Source organism: Hoplias malabaricus, unplaced genomic scaffold (genome assembly GCF_029633855.1).
Source record: "Hoplias malabaricus isolate fHopMal1 unplaced genomic scaffold, fHopMal1.hap1 scaffold_52, whole genome shotgun sequence".
NCBI classification, from domain to species: domain Eukaryota; kingdom Metazoa; phylum Chordata; class Actinopteri; order Characiformes; family Erythrinidae; genus Hoplias; species Hoplias malabaricus.
The window spans coordinates 187007-203591 of NW_027100972.1; the positions used below are offsets into that span (position 1 = coordinate 187007).

The window sequence follows — 16585 nt, forward strand, 5'->3', positions numbered from 1 at the left end:
GTCACAAATTACGTTAGCTACATGAACGAGTATGGATCAATCAGTGTTCTACTGTCATACACGCAAAATATTTGCTCGTCATTGTGGCTTAGGCTCACTCCAGCTTTCGGTCAAGCATTGGTGGTTCAGTGGTAGAATTCTCGCCTGCCACGCGGGAGGCCCGGGTTCGATTCCCGGCCAATGCAAAACAGCAGTTTTAAGCCAGGTGTAAATTTAAGAGTCACAAATTACGTTAGCTACATGAACGAGTATGGATCAATCAGTGTTCTACTGTCATACATGCAAAATATTTACTCGTTATTTTGGCCTAGGCTCACTTTGGTCAAGCATTGGTGGTTCAGTGGTAGAATTCTCGCCTGCCACGCGGGAGGCCCGGGTTCGATTCCCGGCCAATGCAAAACAGCAGTTTTAAGCCAGGTGTAAATTGAAGAGTCACAAATTACGTTAGCTACATGAACGAGTATTGATCAATCAGTGTTCTACTGTCATACACGCAAAATATTTGCTCGTCATTGTGGCTTAGGCTCACTCCAGCTTTCGGTCAAGCATTGGTGGTTCAGTGGTAGAATTCTCGCCTGCCACGCGGGAGGCCCGGGTTCGATTCCCGGCCAATGCAAAACAGCAATTTTAAGCCAGGTGTAAATTGAAGAGTCACAAATTACGTTAGCTGCATGAACGAGTATGGATCAATCAGTGTTCTACTGTCATACATGCAAAATATTTACTCGTTATTTTGGCGTAGGCTCACTTTGGTCAAGCATTGGTGGTTCAGTGGTAGAATTCTAGCCTGCCACGCGGGAGGCCCGGGTTCGATTCCCGGCCAATGCAAAACAGCAGTTTTAAGCCAGGTGTAAATTGAAGAGTCACAAATTACGTTAGCTACATGAACGAGTATTGATCAATCAGTGTTCTACTGTCATACACGCAAAATATTTGCTCGTCATTGTGGCTTAGGCTCACTCCAGCTTTCGGTCAAGCATTGGTGGGTCAGTGGTAGAATTCTCGCCTGCCACGCGGGAGGCCCGGGTTCGATTCCCGGCCAATGCAAAACAGCAGTTTTAAGCCAGGTGTAAATTTAAGAGTCACAAATTACGTTAGCTACATGAACGAGTATGGATCAATCAGTGTTCTACTGTCATACATGCAAAATATTTACTCGTTATTTTGGCCTAGGCTCACTTTGGTCAAGCATTGGTGGTTCAGTGGTAGAATTCTCGCCTGCTACGCGGGAGGCCCGGGTTCGAGTCCCGGCCAATGCAAAACAGCAGTTTTAAGCCAGGTGTAAATTGAAGAGTCACAAATTACGTTAGCTACATGAACGAGTATGGATCAATCAGTGTTCTACTGTCATACACGCAAAATATTTGCTCGTCATTGTGGCTTAGGCTCACTCCAGCTTTCGGTCAAGCATTGGTGGTTCAGTGGTAGAATTCTCGCCTGCTACGCGGGAGGCCCGGGTTCGATTCCCGGCCAATGCAAAACAGCAGTTTTAAGCCAGGTGTAAATTGAAGAGTCACAAATTACGTTAGCTACATGAACGAGTATGGATCAATCAGTGTTCTACTGTCATACATGCAAAATATTTACTCGTCATTTTGGCCTAGGCTCACTTTGGTCAAGCATTGGTGGTTCAGTGGTAGAATTCTCGCCTGCCACGCGGGAGGCCCGGGTTCGATTCCCGGCCAATGCAAAACAGCAGTTTTAAGCCAGGTGTAAATTGAAGAGTCACAAATTACGTTAGCTACATGAACGAGTATGGATCAATCAGTGTTCTACTGTCATACACGCAAAATATTTGCTCGTCATTGTGGCTTAGGCTCACTCCAGCTTTCGGTCAAGCATTGGTGGTTCAGTGGTAGAATTCTCGCCTGCTACGCGGGAGGCCCGGGTTCGGTTCCCGGCCAATGCAAAACAGCAGTTTTAAGCCAGGTGTAAATTGAAGAGTCACAAATTACGTTAGCTACATGAACGAGTATGGATCAATCAGTGTTCTACTGTCATACACGCAAAATATTTGCTCGTCATTGTGGCTTAGGCTCACTCCAGCTTTCGGTCAAGCATTGGTGGTTCAGTGGTAGAATTCTCGCCTGCCACGCGGGAGGCCCGGGTTCGATTCCCGGCCAATGCAAAACAGCAGTTTTAAGCCAGGTGTAAATTTAAGAGTCACAAATTACGTTAGCTACATGAACGAGTATGGATCAATCAGTGTTCTACTGTCATACATGCAAAATATTTACTCGTTATTTTGGCCTAGGCTCACTTTGGTCAAGCATTGGTGGTTCAGTGGTAGAATTCTCGCCTGCCACGCGGGAGGCCCGGGTTCGATTCCCGGCCAATGCAAAACAGCAGGTTTAAGCCAGGTGTAAATTGAAGAGTCACAAATTACGTTAGCTACATGAACGAGTATTGATCAATCAGTGTTCTACTGTCATACACGCAAAATATTTGCTCGTCATTGTGGCATAGGCTCACTCCAGCTTTCGGTCAAGCATTGGTGGTTCAGTGGTAGAATTCTCGCCTGCCACGCGGGAGGCCCGGGTTCGATTCCCGGCCAATGCAAAACAGCAATTTTAAGCCAGGTGTAAATTGAAGAGTCACAAATTACGTTAGCTGCATGAACGAGTATGGATCAATCAGTGTTCTACTGTCATACATGCAAAATATTTACTCGTTATTTTGGCGTAGGCTCACTTTGGTCAAGCATTGGTGGTTCAGTGGTAGAATTCTAGCCTGCCACGCGGGAGGCCCGGGTTCGATTCCCGGCCAATGCAAAACAGCAGTTTTAAGCCAGGTGTAAATTGAAGAGTCACAAATTACGTTAGCTACATGAACGAGTATTGATCAATCAGTGTTCTACTGTCATACACGCAAAATATTTGCTCGTCATTGTGGCTTAGGCTCACTCCAGCTTTCGGTCAAGCATTGGTGGGTCAGTGGTAGAATTCTCGCCTGCCACGCGGGAGGCCCGGGTTCGATTCCCGGCCAATGCAAAACAGCAGTTTTAAGCCAGGTGTAAATTTAAGAGTCACAAATTACGTTAGCTACATGAACGAGTATGGATCAATCAGTGTTCTACTGTCATACATGCAAAATATTTACTCGTCATTGTGGCTTAGGCTCACTCCAGCTTTCGGTCAAGCATTGGTGGTTCAGTGGTAGAATTCTAGCCTGCCACGCGGGAGGCCCGGGTTCGATTCCCGGCCAATGCAAAACAGCAGTTTTAAGCCAGGTGTAAATTGAAGAGTCACAAATTACGTTAGCTACATGAACGAGTATTGATCAATCAGTGTTCTACTGTCATACACGCAAAATATTTGCTCGTCATTGTGGCTTAGGCTCACTCCAGCTTTCGGTCAAGCATTGGTGGTTCAGTGGTAGAATTCTCGCCTGCCACGCGGGAGGCCCGGGTTCGATTCCCGGCCAATGCAAAACAGCAGTTTTAAGCCAGGTGTAAATTTAAGAGTCACAAATTACGTTAGCTACATGAACGAGTATGGATCAATCAGTGTTCTACTGTCATACATGCAAAATATTTACTCGTTATTTTGGCCTAGGCTCACTTTGGTCAAGCATTGGTGGTTCAGTGGTAGAATTCTAGCCTGCCACGCGGGAGGCCCGGGTTCGATTCCCGGCCAATGCAAAACAGCAGTTTTAAGCCAGGTGTAAATTGAAGAGTCACAAATTACGTTAGCTACATGAACGAGTATTGATCAATCAGTGTTCTACTGTCATACACGCAAAATATTTGCTCGTCATTGTGGCTTAGGCTCACTCCAGCTTTCGGTCGAGCATTGGTGGTTCAGTGGTAGAATTCTCGCCTGCCACGCGGGAGGCCCGGGTTCGATTCCCGGCCAATGCAAAACAGCAGTTTTAAGCCAGGTGTAAATTGAAGAGTCACAAATTACGTTAGCTACATGAACGAGTATTGATCAATCAGTGTTCTACTGTCATACACGCAAAATATTTGCTCGTCATTGTGGCTTAGGCTCACTCCAGCTTTCGGTCAAGCATTGGTGGTTCAGTGGTAGAATTCTCGCCTGCCACGCGGGAGGCCCGGGTTCGATTCCCGGCCAATGCAAAACAGCAATTTTAAGCCAGGTGTAAATTGAAGAGTCACAAATTACGTTAGCTGCATGAACGAGTATGGATCAATCAGTGTTCTACTGTCATACATGCAAAATATTTACTCGTCATTGTGGCTTAGGCTCACTCCAGCTTTCGGTCAAGCATTGGTGGTTCAGTGGTAGAATTCTAGCCTGCCACGCGGGAGGCCCGGGTTCGATTCCCGGCCAATGCAAAACAGCAGTTTTAAGCCAGGTGTAAATTGAAGAGTCACAAATTACGTTAGCTACATGAACGAGTATTGATCAATCAGTGTTCTACTGTCATACACGCAAAATATTTGCTCGTCATTGTGGCTTAGGCTCACTCCAGCTTTCGGTCAAGCATTGGTGGTTCAGTGGTAGAATTCTCGCCTGCCACGCGGGAGGCCCGGGTTCGATTCCCGGCCAATGCAAAACAGCAGTTTTAAGCCAGGTGTAAATTTAAGAGTCACAAATTATGTTAGCTACATGAACGAGTATGGATCAATCAGTGTTCTACTGTCATACATGCAAAATATTTGCTCGTTATTTTGGCCTAGGCTCACTTTGGTCAAGCATTGGTGGTTCAGTGGTAGAATTCTAGCCTGCCACGCGGGAGGCCCGGGTTCGATTCCCGGCCAATGCAAAACAGCAGTTTTAAGCCAGGTGTAAATTGAAGAGTCACAAATTACGTTAGCTACATGAACGAGTATTGATCAATCAGTGTTCTAATGTCATACACGCAAAATATTTGCTCGTCATTGTGGCTTAGGCTCACTCCAGCTTTCGGTCGAGCATTGGTGGTTCAGTGGTAGAATTCTCGCCTGCCACGCGGGAGGCCCGGGTTCGATTCCCGGCCAATCCAAAACAGCAGTTTTAAGCCAGGTGTAAATTGAAGAGTCACAAATTACGTTAGCTACAAGAACGAGTATGGATCAATCAGTGTTCTACTGTCATACATGCAAAATATTTACTCGTCATTTTGGCCTAGGCTCACTTTGGTCAAGCATTGGTGGTTCAGTGGTAGAATTCTCGCCTGCCACGCGGGAGGCCCGGGTTCGATTCCCGGCCAATGCAAAACAGCAGTTTTAAGCCAGGTGTAAATTGAAGAGTCACAAATTACGTTAGCTACATGAACGAGTATGGATCAATCAGTGTTCTACTGTCATACATGCAAAATATTTACTCGTCATTTTGGCCTAGGCTCACTTTGGTCAAGCATTGGTGGTTCAGTGGTAGAATTCTCGCCTGCCACGCGGGAGGCCCGGGTTCGATTCCCGGCCAATGCAAAACAGCAGTTTTAAGCCAGGTGTAAATTTAAGAGTCACAAATTACGTTAGCTACATGAACGAGTATGGATCAATCAGTGTTCTACTGTCATACATGCAAAATATTTACTCGTCATTGTGGCTTAGGCTCACTCCAGCTTTCGGTCAAGCATTGGTGGTTCAGTGGTAGAATTCTAGCCTGCCACGCGGGAGGCCCGGGTTCGATTCCCGGCCAATGCAAAACAGCAGTTTTAAGCCAGGTGTAAATTGAAGAGTCACAAATTACGTTAGCTACATGAACGAGTATTGATCAATCAGTGTTCTACTGTCATACACGCAAAATATTTGCTCGTCATTGTGGCTTAGGCTCACTCCAGCTTTCGGTCAAGCATTGGTGGTTCAGTGGTAGAATTCTCGCCTGCCACGCGGGAGGCCCGGGTTCGATTCCCGGCCAATGCAAAACAGCAGTTTTAAGCCAGGTGTAAATTTAAGAGTCACAAATTACGTTAGCTACATGAACGAGTATGGATCAATCAGTGTTCTACTGTCATACATGCAAAATATTTACTCGTTATTTTGGCCTAGGCTCACTTTGGTCAAGCATTGGTGGTTCAGTGGTAGAATTCTAGCCTGCCACGCGGGAGGCCCGGGTTCGATTCCCGGCCAATGCAAAACAGCAGTTTTAAGCCAGGTGTAAATTGAAGAGTCACAAATTACGTTAGCTACATGAACGAGTATTGATCAATCAGTGTTCTAATGTCATACACGCAAAATATTTGCTCGTCATTGTGGCTTAGGCTCACTCCAGCTTTCGGTCGAGCATTGGTGGTTCAGTGGTAGAATTCTCGCCTGCCACGCGGGAGGCCCGGGTTCGATTCCCGGCCAATGCAAAACAGCAGTTTTAAGCCAGGTGTAAATTGAAGAGTCACAAATTACGTTAGCTACATGAACGAGTATTGATCAATCAGTGTTCTACTGTCATACACGCAAAATATTTGCTCGTCATTGTGGCTTAGGCTCACTCCAGCTTTCGGTCGAGCATTGGTGGTTCAGTGGTAGAATTCTCGCCTGCCACGCGGGAGGCCCGGGTTCGATTCCCGGCCAATGCAAAACAGCAGTTTTAAGCCAGGTGTAAATTGAAGAGTCACAAATTACGTTAGCTACAAGAACGAGTATTGATCAATCAGTGTTCTACTGTCATACACGCAAAATATTTGCTCGTCATTGTGGCTTAGGCTCACTCCAGCTTTCGGTCAAGCATTGGTGGTTCAGTGGTAGAATTCTCGCCTGCCACGCGGGAGGCCCGGGTTCGATTCCCGGCCAATGCAAAACAGCAGTTTTAAGCCAGGTGTAAATTGAAGAGTCACAAATTACGTTAGCTACATGAACGAGTATTGATCAATCAGTGTTCTACTGTCATACACGCAAAATATTTGCTCGTCATTGTGGCTTAGGCTCACTCCAGCTTTCGGTCAAGCATTGGTGGTTCAGTGGTAGAATTCTCGCCTGCCACGCGGGAGGCCCGGGTTCGATTCCCGGCCAATGCAAAACAGCAATTTTAAGCCAGGTGTAAATTGAAGAGTCACAAATTACGTTAGCTGCATGAACGAGTATGGATCAATCAGTGTTCTACTGTCATACATGCAAAATATTTACTCGTTATTTTGGCCTAGGCTCACTTTGGTCAAGCATTGGTGGTTCAGTGGTAGAATTCTAGCCTGCCACGCGGGAGGCCCGGGTTCGATTCCCGGCCAATGCAAAACAGCAGTTTTAAGCCAGGTGTAAATTGAAGAGTCACAAATTACGTTAGCTACATGAACGAGTATTGATCAATCAGTGTTCTACTGTCATACACGCAAAATATTTGCTCGTCATTGTGGCTTAGGCTCACTCCAGCTTTCGGTCAAGCATTGGTGGTTCAGTGGTAGAATTCTCGCCTGCCACGCGGTAGGCCCGGGTTCGATTCCCGGCCAATGCAAAACAGCAATTTTAAGCCAGGTGTAAATTGAAGAGTCACAAATTACGTTAGCTGCATGAACGAGTATGGATCAATCAGTGTTCTACTGTCATACATGCAAAATATTTACTCGTCATTGTGGCTTAGGCTCACTCCAGCTTTCGGTCAAGCATTGGTGGTTCAGTGGTAGAATTCTAGCCTGCCACGCGGGAGGCCCGGGTTCGATTCCCGGCCAATGCAAAACAGCAGTTTTAAGCCAGGTGTAAATTGAAGAGTCACAAATTACGTTAGCTACATGAACGAGTATTGATCAATCAGTGTTCTACTGTCATACACGCAAAATATTTGCTCGTCATTGTGGCTTAGGCTCACTCCAGCTTTCGGTCAAGCATTGGTGGTTCAGTGGTAGAATTCTCGCCTGCCACGCGGGAGGCCCGGGTTCGATTCCCGGCCAATGCAAAACAGCAGTTTTAAGCCAGGTGTAAATTTAAGAGTCACAAATTATGTTAGCTACATGAACGAGTATGGATCAATCAGTGTTCTACTGTCATACATGCAAAATATTTACTCGTTATTTTGGCCTAGGCTCACTTTGGTCAAGCATTGGTGGTTCAGTGGTAGAATTCTAGCCTGCCACGCGGGAGGCCCGGGTTCGATTCCCGGCCAATGCAAAACAGCAGTTTTAAGCCAGGTGTAAATTGAAGAGTCACAAATTACGTTAGCTACATGAACGAGTATTGATCAATCAGTGTTCTAATGTCATACACGCAAAATATTTGCTCGTCATTGTGGCTTAGGCTCACTCCAGCTTTCGGTCGAGCATTGGTGGTTCAGTGGTAGAATTCTCGCCTGCCACGCGGGAGGCCCGGGTTCGATTCCCGGCCAATCCAAAACAGCAGTTTTAAGCCAGGTGTAAATTGAAGAGTCACAAATTACGTTAGCTACATGAACGAGTATTGATCAATCAGTGTTCTACTGTCATACACGCAAAATATTTGCTCGTCATTGTGGCTTAGGCTCACTCCAGCTTTCGGTCAAGCATTGGTGGTTCAGTGGTAGAATTCTCGCCTGCCACGCGGGAGGCCCGGGTTCGATTCCCGGCCAATGCAAAACAGCAATTTTAAGCCAGGTGTAAATTGAAGAGTCACAAATTACGTTAGCTGCATGAACGAGTATGGATCAATCAGTGTTCTACTGTCATACATGCAAAATATTTACTCGTCATTGTGGCTTAGGCTCACTCCAGCTTTCGGTCAAGCATTGGTGGTTCAGTGGTAGAATTCTAGCCTGCCACGCGGGAGGCCCGGGTTCGATTCCCGGCCAATGCAAAACAGCAGTTTTAAGCCAGGTGTAAATTGAAGAGTCACAAATTACGTTAGCTACATGAACGAGTATGGATCAATCAGTGTTCTACTGTCATACATGCAAAATATTTACTCGTCATTTTGGCCTAGGCTCACTTTGGTCAAGCATTGGTGGTTCAGTGGTAGAATTCTCGCCTGCCACGCGGGAGGCCCGGGTTCGATTCCCGGCCAATGCAAAACAGCAGTTTTAAGCCAGGTGTAAATTGAAGAGTCACAAATTACGTTAGCTACATGAACGAGTATTGATCAATCAGTGTTCTACTGTCATACACGCAAAATATTTGCTCGTCATTGTGGCTTAGGCTCACTCCAGCTTTCGGTCAAGCATTGGTGGGTCAGTGGTAGAATTCTCGCCTGCCACGCGGGAGGCCCGGGTTCGATTCCCGGCCAATGCAAAACAGCAGTTTTAAGCCAGGTGTAAATTTAAGAGTCACAAATTACGTTAGCTACATGAACGAGTATGGATCAATCAGTGTTCTACTGTCATACATGCAAAATATTTACTCGTCATTGTGGCTTAGGCTCACTCCAGCTTTCGGTCAAGCATTGGTGGTTCAGTGGTAGAATTCTAGCCTGCCACGCGGGAGGCCCGGGTTCGATTCCCGGCCAATGCAAAACAGCAGTTTTAAGCCAGGTGTAAATTGAAGAGTCACAAATTACGTTAGCTACATGAACGAGTATGGATCAATCAGTGTTCTACTGTCATACACGCAAAATATTTGCTCGTCATTGTGGCTTAGGCTCACTCCAGCTTTCGGTCAAGCATTGGTGGTTCAGTGGTAGAATTCTCGCCTGCCACGCGGGAGGCCCGGGTTCGATTCCCGGCCAATGCAAAACAGCAATTTTAAGCCAGGTGTAAATTGAAGAGTCACAAATTACGTTAGCTGCATGAACGAGTATGGATCAATCAGTGTTCTACTGTCATACATGCAAAATATTTACTCGTCATTGTGGCTTAGGCTCACTCCAGCTTTCGGTCAAGCATTGGTGGTTCAGTGGTAGAATTCTAGCCTGCCACGCGGGAGGCCCGGGTTCGATTCCCGGCCAATGCAAAACAGCAGTTTTAAGCCAGGTGTAAATTGAAGAGTCACAAATTACGTTAGCTACATGAACGAGTATGGATCAATCAGTGTTCTACTGTCATACATGCAAAATATTTACTCGTCATTTTGGCCTAGGCTCACTTTGGTCAAGCATTGGTGGTTCAGTGGTAGAATTCTCGCCTGCCACGCGGGAGGCCCGGGTTCGATTCCCGGCCAATGCAAAACAGCAGTTTTAAGCCAGGTGTAAATTGAAGAGTCACAAATTACGTTAGCTACATGAACGAGTATTGATCAATCAGTGTTCTACTGTCATACACGCAAAATATTTGCTCGTCATTGTGGCTTAGGCTCACTCCAGCTTTCGGTCAAGCATTGGTGGGTCAGTGGTAGAATTCTCGCCTGCCACGCGGGAGGCCCGGGTTCGATTCCCGGCCAATGCAAAACAGCAGTTTTAAGCCAGGTGTAAATTTAAGAGTCACAAATTACGTTAGCTACATGAACGAGTATGGATCAATCAGTGTTCTACTGTCATACATGCAAAATATTTACTCGTCATTGTGGCTTAGGCTCACTCCAGCTTTCGGTCAAGCATTGGTGGTTCAGTGGTAGAATTCTAGTCTGCCACGCGGGAGGCCCGGGTTCGATTCCCGGCCAATGCAAAACAGCAGTTTTAAGCCAGGTGTAAATTGAAGAGTCACAAATTACGTTAGCTACATGAACGAGTATTGATCAATCAGTGTTCTACTGTCATACACGCAAAATATTTGCTCGTCATTGTGGCTTAGGCTCACTCCAGCTTTCGGTCAAGCATTGGTGGTTCAGTGGTAGAATTCTCGCCTGCCACGCGGGAGGCCCGGGTTCGATTCCCGGCCAATGCAAAACAGCAGTTTTAAGCCAGGTGTAAATTTAAGAGTCACAAATTACGTTAGCTACATGAACGAGTATGGATCAATCAGTGTTCTACTGTCATACATGCAAAATATTTACTCGTTATTTTGGCCTAGGCTCACTTTGGTCAAGCATTGGTGGTTCAGTGGTAGAATTCTAGCCTGCCACGCGGGAGGCCCGGGTTCGATTCCCGGCCAATGCAAAACAGCAGTTTTAAGCCAGGTGTAAATTGAAGAGTCACAAATTACGTTAGCTACATGAACGAGTATTGATCAATCAGTGTTCTAATGTCATACACGCAAAATATTTGCTCGTCATTGTGGCTTAGGCTCACTCCAGCTTTCGGTCGAGCATTGGTGGTTCAGTGGTAGAATTCTCGCCTGCCACGCGGGAGGCCCGGGTTCGATTCCCGGCCAATGCAAAACAGCAGTTTTAAGCCAGGTGTAAATTGAAGAGTCACAAATTACGTTAGCTACATGAACGAGTATTGATCAATCAGTGTTCTACTGTCATACACGCAAAATATTTGCTCGTCATTGTGGCTTAGGCTCACTCCAGCTTTCGGTCGAGCATTGGTGGTTCAGTGGTAGAATTCTCGCCTGCCACGCGGGAGGCCCGGGTTCGATTCCCGGCCAATGCAAAACAGCAGTTTTAAGCCAGGTGTAAATTGAAGAGTCACAAATTACGTTAGCTACAAGAACGAGTATTGATCAATCAGTGTTCTACTGTCATACACGCAAAATATTTGCTCGTCATTGTGGCTTAGGCTCACTCCAGCTTTCGGTCAAGCATTGGTGGTTCAGTGGTAGAATTCTCGCCTGCCACGCGGGAGGCCCGGGTTCGATTCCCGGCCAATGCAAAACAGCAGTTTTAAGCCAGGTGTAAATTGAAGAGTCACAAATTACGTTAGCTACATGAACGAGTATTGATCAATCAGTGTTCTACTGTCATACACGCAAAATATTTGCTCGTCATTGTGGCTTAGGCTCACTCCAGCTTTCGGTCAAGCATTGGTGGTTCAGTGGTAGAATTCTCGCCTGCCACGCGGGAGGCCCGGGTTCGATTCCCGGCCAATGCAAAACAGCAATTTTAAGCCAGGTGTAAATTGAAGAGTCACAAATTACGTTAGCTGCATGAACGAGTATGGATCAATCAGTGTTCTACTGTCATACATGCAAAATATTTACTCGTTATTTTGGCCTAGGCTCACTTTGGTCAAGCATTGGTGGTTCAGTGGTAGAATTCTAGCCTGCCACGCGGGAGGCCCGGGTTCGATTCCCGGCCAATGCAAAACAGCAGTTTTAAGCCAGGTGTAAATTGAAGAGTCACAAATTACGTTAGCTACATGAACGAGTATTGATCAATCAGTGTTCTACTGTCATACACGCAAAATATTTGCTCGTCATTGTGGCTTAGGCTCACTCCAGCTTTCGGTCAAGCATTGGTGGTTCAGTGGTAGAATTCTCGCCTGCCACGCGGGAGGCCCGGGTTCGATTCCCGGCCAATGCAAAACAGCAATTTTAAGCCAGGTGTAAATTGAAGAGTCACAAATTACGTTAGCTGCATGAACGAGTATGGATCAATCAGTGTTCTACTGTCATACATGCAAAATATTTACTCGTCATTGTGGCTTAGGCTCACTCCAGCTTTCGGTCAAGCATTGGTGGTTCAGTGGTAGAATTCTAGCCTGCCACGCGGGAGGCCCGGGTTCGATTCCCGGCCAATGCAAAACAGCAGTTTTAAGCCAGGTGTAAATTGAAGAGTCACAAATTACGTTAGCTACATGAACGAGTATTGATCAATCAGTGTTCTACTGTCATACACGCAAAATATTTGCTCGTCATTGTGGCTTAGGCTCACTCCAGCTTTCGGTCAAGCATTGGTGGTTCAGTGGTAGAATTCTCGCCTGCCACGCGGGAGGCCTGGGTTCGATTCCCGGCCAATGCAAAACAGCAGTTTTAAGCCAGGTGTAAATTTAAGAGTCACAAATTATGTTAGCTACATGAACGAGTATGGATCAATCAGTGTTCTACTGTCATACATGCAAAATATTTACTCGTTATTTTGGCCTAGGCTCACTTTGGTCAAGCATTGGTGGTTCAGTGGTAGAATTCTAGCCTGCCACGCGGGAGGCCCGGGTTCGATTCCCGGCCAATGCAAAACAGCAGTTTTAAGCCAGGTGTAAATTGAAGAGTCACAAATTACGTTAGCTACATGAACGAGTATTGATCAATCAGTGTTCTAATGTCATACACGCAAAATATTTGCTCGTCATTGTGGCTTAGGCTCACTCCAGCTTTCGGTCGAGCATTGGTGGTTCAGTGGTAGAATTCTCGCCTGCCACGCGGGAGGCCCGGGTTCGATTCCCGGCCAATCCAAAACAGCAGTTTTAAGCCAGGTGTAAATTGAAGAGTCACAAATTACGTTAGCTACATGAACGAGTATTGATCAATCAGTGTTCTACTGTCATACACGCAAAATATTTGCTCGTCATTGTGGCTTAGGCTCACTCCAGCTTTCGGTCAAGCATTGGTGGTTCAGTGGTAGAATTCTCGCCTGCCACGCGGGAGGCCCGGGTTCGATTCCCGGCCAATGCAAAACAGCAATTTTAAGCCAGGTGTAAATTGAAGAGTCACAAATTACGTTAGCTGCATGAACGAGTATGGATCAATCAGTGTTCTACTGTCATACATGCAAAATATTTACTCGTCATTGTGGCTTAGGCTCACTCCAGCTTTCGGTCAAGCATTGGTGGTTCAGTGGTAGAATTCTAGCCTGCCACGCGGGAGGCCCGGGTTCGATTCCCGGCCAATGCAAAACAGCAGTTTTAAGCCAGGTGTAAATTGAAGAGTCACAAATTACGTTAGCTACATGAACGAGTATTGATCAATCAGTGTTCTACTGTCATACACGCAAAATATTTGCTCGTCATTGTGGCTTAGGCTCACTCCAGCTTTCGGTCAAGCATTGGTGGTTCAGTGGTAGAATTCTCGCCTGCCACGCGGGAGGCCCGGGTTCGATTCCCGGCCAATGCAAAACAGCAGTTTTAAGCCAGGTGTAAATTTAAGAGTCACAAATTATGTTAGCTACATGAACGAGTATGGATCAATCAGTGTTCTACTGTCATACATGCAAAATATTTACTCGTTATTTTGGCCTAGGCTCACTTTGGTCAAGCATTGGTGGTTCAGTGGTAGAATTCTAGCCTGCCACGCGGGAGGCCCGGGTTCGATTCCCGGCCAATGCAAAACAGCAGTTTTAAGCCAGGTGTAAATTGAAGAGTCACAAATTACGTTAGCTACATGAACGAGTATTGATCAATCAGTGTTCTAATGTCATACACGCAAAATATTTGCTCGTCATTGTGGCTTAGGCTCACTCCAGCTTTCGGTCGAGCATTGGTGGTTCAGTGGTAGAATTCTCGCCTGCCACGCGGGAGGCCCGGGTTCGATTCCCGGCCAATCCAAAACAGCAGTTTTAAGCCAGGTGTAAATTGAAGAGTCACAAATTACGTTAGCTACATGAACGAGTATGGATCAATCAGTGTTCTACTGTCATACATGCAAAATATTTACTCGTCATTTTGGCCTAGGCTCACTTTGGTCAAGCATTGGTGGTTCAGTGGTAGAATTCTCGCCTGCCACGCGGGAGGCCCGGGTTCGATTCCCGGCCAATGCAAAACAGCAGTTTTAAGCCAGGTGTAAATTGAAGAGTCACAAATTACGTTAGCTACATGAACGAGTATGGATCAATCAGTGTTCTACTGTCATACATGCAAAATATTTACTCGTCATTTTGGCCTAGGCTCACTTTGGTCAAGCATTGGTGGTTCAGTGGTAGAATTCTCGCCTGCCACGCGGGAGGCCCGGGTTCGATTCCCGGCCAATGCAAAACAGCAGTTTTAAGCCAGGTGTAAATTGAAGAGTCACAAATTACGTTAGCTACATGAACGAGTATTGATCAATCAGTGTTCTACTGTCATACACGCAAAATATTTGCTCGTCATTGTGGCTTAGGCTCACTCCAGCTTTCGGTCAAGCATTGGTGGGTCAGTGGTAGAATTCTCGCCTGCCACGCGGGAGGCCCGGGTTCGATTCCCGGCCAATGCAAAACAGCAGTTTTAAGCCAGGTGTAAATTTAAGAGTCACAAATTACGTTAGCTACATGAACGAGTATGGATCAATCAGTGTTCTACTGTCATACATGCAAAATATTTACTCGTCATTGTGGCTTAGGCTCACTCCAGCTTTCGGTCAAGCATTGGTGGTTCAGTGGTAGAATTCTAGCCTGCCACGCGGGAGGCCCGGGTTCGATTCCCGGCCAATGCAAAACAGCAGTTTTAAGCCAGGTGTAAATTGAAGAGTCACAAATTACGTTAGCTACATGAACGAGTATTGATCAATCAGTGTTCTACTGTCATACACGCAAAATATTTGCTCGTCATTGTGGCTTAGGCTCACTCCAGCTTTCGGTCAAGCATTGGTGGTTCAGTGGTAGAATTCTCGCCTGCCACGCGGGAGGCCCGGGTTCGATTCCCGGCCAATGCAAAACAGCAATTTTAAGCCAGGTGTAAATTGAAGAGTCACAAATTACGTTAGCTGCATGAACGAGTATGGATCAATCAGTGTTCTACTGTCATACATGCAAAATATTTACTCGTTATTTTGGCCTAGGCTCACTTTGGTCAAGCATTGGTGGTTCAGTGGTAGAATTCTAGCCTGCCACGCGGGAGGCCCGGGTTCGATTCCCGGCCAATGCAAAACAGCAGTTTTAAGCCAGGTGTAAATTGAAGAGTCACAAATTACGTTAGCTACATGAACGAGTATTGATCAATCAGTGTTCTAATGTCATACACGCAAAATATTTGCTCGTCATTGTGGCTTAGGCTCACTCCAGCTTTCGGTCGAGCATTGGTGGTTCAGTGGTAGAATTCTCGCCTGCCACGCGGGAGGCCCGGGTTCGATTCCCGGCCAATGCAAAACAGCAGTTTTAAGCCAGGTGTAAATTGAAGAGTCACAAATTACGTTAGCTACATGAACGAGTATTGATCAATCAGTGTTCTACTGTCATACACGCAAAATATTTGCTCGTCATTGTGGCTTAGGCTCACTCCAGCTTTCGGTCAAGCATTGGTGGGTCAGTGGTAGAATTCTCGCCTGCCACGCGGGAGGCCCGGGTTCGATTCCCGGCCAATGCAAAACAGCAGTTTTAAGCCAGGTGTAAATTGAAGAGTCACAAATTACGTTAGCTACATGAACGAGTATTGATCAATCAGTGTTCTACTGTCATACACGCAAAATATTTGCTCGTCATTGTGGCTTAGGCTCACTCCAGCTTTCGGTCAAGCATTGGTGGTTCAGTGGTAGAATTCTCGCCTGCCACGCGGGAGGCCCGGGTTCGATTCCCGGCCAATGCAAAACAGCAGTTTTAAGCCAGGTGTAAATTTAAGAGTCACAAATTACGTTAGCTACATGAACGAGTATGGATCAATCAGTGTTCTACTGTCATACATGCAAAATATTTACTCGTTATTTTGGCCTAGGCTCACTTTGGTCAAGCATTGGTGGTTCAGTGGTAGAATTCTAGCCTGCCACGCGGGAGGCCCTGGTTCGATTCCCGGCCAATGCAAAACAGCAGTTTTAAGCCAGGTGTAAATTGAAGAGTCACAAATTACGTTAGCTACATGAACGAGTATTGATCAATCAGTGTTCTAATGTCATACACGCAAAATATTTGCTCGTCATTGTGGCTTAGGCTCACTCCAGCTTTCGGTCGAGCATTGGTGGTTCAGTGGTAGAATTCTCGCCTGCCACGCGGGAGGCCCGGGTTCGATTCCCGGCCAATGCAAAACAGCAGTTTTAAGCCAGGTGTAAATTGAAGAGTCACAAATTACGTTAGCTACATGAACGAGTATTGATCAATCAGTGTTCTACTGTCATACACGCAAAATATTTGCTCGTCATTGTGGCTTAGGCTCACTCCA

General features: G+C 46.3%; 40 non-coding genes across 40 annotated transcripts; all 40 read left to right on the top strand.

Moving 5' to 3' along the window:
* Positions 1-114: 114 nt before the first annotated feature.
* Positions 115-185, top strand: trnag-gcc (transfer RNA glycine (anticodon GCC)). The gene has a single exon. It is a non-coding gene; the product is annotated as a tRNA-Gly (tRNA).
* Positions 186-326: 141 nt separating this feature from the next.
* trnag-gcc (transfer RNA glycine (anticodon GCC)) lies at positions 327-397 on the top strand. Its single transcript has one exon. It is a non-coding gene; the product is annotated as a tRNA-Gly (tRNA).
* A 148-nt stretch (positions 398-545) lies between these two features.
* trnag-gcc (transfer RNA glycine (anticodon GCC)) lies at positions 546-616 on the top strand. The gene has a single exon. It is a non-coding gene; the product is annotated as a tRNA-Gly (tRNA).
* Positions 617-1188: 572 nt separating this feature from the next.
* trnas-gcu (transfer RNA serine (anticodon GCU)) lies at positions 1189-1259 on the top strand. The gene has a single exon. It is a non-coding gene; the product is annotated as a tRNA-Ser (tRNA).
* Positions 1260-1407: 148 nt separating this feature from the next.
* On the top strand, positions 1408-1478 carry trnas-gcu (transfer RNA serine (anticodon GCU)). Its single transcript has one exon. It is a non-coding gene; the product is annotated as a tRNA-Ser (tRNA).
* Positions 1479-1619: 141 nt separating this feature from the next.
* trnag-gcc (transfer RNA glycine (anticodon GCC)) lies at positions 1620-1690 on the top strand. The gene has a single exon. It is a non-coding gene; the product is annotated as a tRNA-Gly (tRNA).
* A 148-nt stretch (positions 1691-1838) lies between these two features.
* Positions 1839-1909, top strand: trnas-gcu (transfer RNA serine (anticodon GCU)). The gene has a single exon. It is a non-coding gene; the product is annotated as a tRNA-Ser (tRNA).
* A 148-nt stretch (positions 1910-2057) lies between these two features.
* trnag-gcc (transfer RNA glycine (anticodon GCC)) lies at positions 2058-2128 on the top strand. Its single transcript has one exon. It is a non-coding gene; the product is annotated as a tRNA-Gly (tRNA).
* Positions 2129-2269: 141 nt separating this feature from the next.
* Positions 2270-2340, top strand: trnag-gcc (transfer RNA glycine (anticodon GCC)). The gene has a single exon. It is a non-coding gene; the product is annotated as a tRNA-Gly (tRNA).
* A 148-nt stretch (positions 2341-2488) lies between these two features.
* Positions 2489-2559, top strand: trnag-gcc (transfer RNA glycine (anticodon GCC)). Its single transcript has one exon. It is a non-coding gene; the product is annotated as a tRNA-Gly (tRNA).
* A 798-nt stretch (positions 2560-3357) lies between these two features.
* Positions 3358-3428, top strand: trnag-gcc (transfer RNA glycine (anticodon GCC)). Its single transcript has one exon. It is a non-coding gene; the product is annotated as a tRNA-Gly (tRNA).
* Positions 3429-3788: 360 nt separating this feature from the next.
* Positions 3789-3859, top strand: trnag-gcc (transfer RNA glycine (anticodon GCC)). The gene has a single exon. It is a non-coding gene; the product is annotated as a tRNA-Gly (tRNA).
* Positions 3860-4007: 148 nt separating this feature from the next.
* trnag-gcc (transfer RNA glycine (anticodon GCC)) lies at positions 4008-4078 on the top strand. Its single transcript has one exon. It is a non-coding gene; the product is annotated as a tRNA-Gly (tRNA).
* A 367-nt stretch (positions 4079-4445) lies between these two features.
* On the top strand, positions 4446-4516 carry trnag-gcc (transfer RNA glycine (anticodon GCC)). The gene has a single exon. It is a non-coding gene; the product is annotated as a tRNA-Gly (tRNA).
* Positions 4517-5088: 572 nt separating this feature from the next.
* Positions 5089-5159, top strand: trnag-gcc (transfer RNA glycine (anticodon GCC)). The gene has a single exon. It is a non-coding gene; the product is annotated as a tRNA-Gly (tRNA).
* Positions 5160-5300: 141 nt separating this feature from the next.
* On the top strand, positions 5301-5371 carry trnag-gcc (transfer RNA glycine (anticodon GCC)). The gene has a single exon. It is a non-coding gene; the product is annotated as a tRNA-Gly (tRNA).
* A 367-nt stretch (positions 5372-5738) lies between these two features.
* trnag-gcc (transfer RNA glycine (anticodon GCC)) lies at positions 5739-5809 on the top strand. Its single transcript has one exon. It is a non-coding gene; the product is annotated as a tRNA-Gly (tRNA).
* A 360-nt stretch (positions 5810-6169) lies between these two features.
* Positions 6170-6240, top strand: trnag-gcc (transfer RNA glycine (anticodon GCC)). Its single transcript has one exon. It is a non-coding gene; the product is annotated as a tRNA-Gly (tRNA).
* A 148-nt stretch (positions 6241-6388) lies between these two features.
* trnag-gcc (transfer RNA glycine (anticodon GCC)) lies at positions 6389-6459 on the top strand. Its single transcript has one exon. It is a non-coding gene; the product is annotated as a tRNA-Gly (tRNA).
* Positions 6460-6607: 148 nt separating this feature from the next.
* Positions 6608-6678, top strand: trnag-gcc (transfer RNA glycine (anticodon GCC)). The gene has a single exon. It is a non-coding gene; the product is annotated as a tRNA-Gly (tRNA).
* Positions 6679-6826: 148 nt separating this feature from the next.
* trnag-gcc (transfer RNA glycine (anticodon GCC)) lies at positions 6827-6897 on the top strand. The gene has a single exon. It is a non-coding gene; the product is annotated as a tRNA-Gly (tRNA).
* A 798-nt stretch (positions 6898-7695) lies between these two features.
* On the top strand, positions 7696-7766 carry trnag-gcc (transfer RNA glycine (anticodon GCC)). The gene has a single exon. It is a non-coding gene; the product is annotated as a tRNA-Gly (tRNA).
* A 579-nt stretch (positions 7767-8345) lies between these two features.
* On the top strand, positions 8346-8416 carry trnag-gcc (transfer RNA glycine (anticodon GCC)). The gene has a single exon. It is a non-coding gene; the product is annotated as a tRNA-Gly (tRNA).
* Positions 8417-8776: 360 nt separating this feature from the next.
* trnag-gcc (transfer RNA glycine (anticodon GCC)) lies at positions 8777-8847 on the top strand. Its single transcript has one exon. It is a non-coding gene; the product is annotated as a tRNA-Gly (tRNA).
* A 586-nt stretch (positions 8848-9433) lies between these two features.
* Positions 9434-9504, top strand: trnag-gcc (transfer RNA glycine (anticodon GCC)). Its single transcript has one exon. It is a non-coding gene; the product is annotated as a tRNA-Gly (tRNA).
* Positions 9505-9864: 360 nt separating this feature from the next.
* Positions 9865-9935, top strand: trnag-gcc (transfer RNA glycine (anticodon GCC)). Its single transcript has one exon. It is a non-coding gene; the product is annotated as a tRNA-Gly (tRNA).
* A 586-nt stretch (positions 9936-10521) lies between these two features.
* On the top strand, positions 10522-10592 carry trnag-gcc (transfer RNA glycine (anticodon GCC)). Its single transcript has one exon. It is a non-coding gene; the product is annotated as a tRNA-Gly (tRNA).
* A 360-nt stretch (positions 10593-10952) lies between these two features.
* trnag-gcc (transfer RNA glycine (anticodon GCC)) lies at positions 10953-11023 on the top strand. The gene has a single exon. It is a non-coding gene; the product is annotated as a tRNA-Gly (tRNA).
* Positions 11024-11171: 148 nt separating this feature from the next.
* trnag-gcc (transfer RNA glycine (anticodon GCC)) lies at positions 11172-11242 on the top strand. The gene has a single exon. It is a non-coding gene; the product is annotated as a tRNA-Gly (tRNA).
* A 148-nt stretch (positions 11243-11390) lies between these two features.
* Positions 11391-11461, top strand: trnag-gcc (transfer RNA glycine (anticodon GCC)). The gene has a single exon. It is a non-coding gene; the product is annotated as a tRNA-Gly (tRNA).
* A 148-nt stretch (positions 11462-11609) lies between these two features.
* Positions 11610-11680, top strand: trnag-gcc (transfer RNA glycine (anticodon GCC)). Its single transcript has one exon. It is a non-coding gene; the product is annotated as a tRNA-Gly (tRNA).
* Positions 11681-12040: 360 nt separating this feature from the next.
* On the top strand, positions 12041-12111 carry trnag-gcc (transfer RNA glycine (anticodon GCC)). Its single transcript has one exon. It is a non-coding gene; the product is annotated as a tRNA-Gly (tRNA).
* A 1017-nt stretch (positions 12112-13128) lies between these two features.
* Positions 13129-13199, top strand: trnag-gcc (transfer RNA glycine (anticodon GCC)). Its single transcript has one exon. It is a non-coding gene; the product is annotated as a tRNA-Gly (tRNA).
* A 367-nt stretch (positions 13200-13566) lies between these two features.
* Positions 13567-13637, top strand: trnag-gcc (transfer RNA glycine (anticodon GCC)). The gene has a single exon. It is a non-coding gene; the product is annotated as a tRNA-Gly (tRNA).
* Positions 13638-14209: 572 nt separating this feature from the next.
* On the top strand, positions 14210-14280 carry trnag-gcc (transfer RNA glycine (anticodon GCC)). The gene has a single exon. It is a non-coding gene; the product is annotated as a tRNA-Gly (tRNA).
* Positions 14281-14421: 141 nt separating this feature from the next.
* On the top strand, positions 14422-14492 carry trnag-gcc (transfer RNA glycine (anticodon GCC)). The gene has a single exon. It is a non-coding gene; the product is annotated as a tRNA-Gly (tRNA).
* A 586-nt stretch (positions 14493-15078) lies between these two features.
* On the top strand, positions 15079-15149 carry trnag-gcc (transfer RNA glycine (anticodon GCC)). The gene has a single exon. It is a non-coding gene; the product is annotated as a tRNA-Gly (tRNA).
* Positions 15150-15509: 360 nt separating this feature from the next.
* On the top strand, positions 15510-15580 carry trnag-gcc (transfer RNA glycine (anticodon GCC)). The gene has a single exon. It is a non-coding gene; the product is annotated as a tRNA-Gly (tRNA).
* A 367-nt stretch (positions 15581-15947) lies between these two features.
* trnag-gcc (transfer RNA glycine (anticodon GCC)) lies at positions 15948-16018 on the top strand. Its single transcript has one exon. It is a non-coding gene; the product is annotated as a tRNA-Gly (tRNA).
* Positions 16019-16378: 360 nt separating this feature from the next.
* On the top strand, positions 16379-16449 carry trnag-gcc (transfer RNA glycine (anticodon GCC)). Its single transcript has one exon. It is a non-coding gene; the product is annotated as a tRNA-Gly (tRNA).
* Positions 16450-16585: the final 136 nt, after the last annotated feature.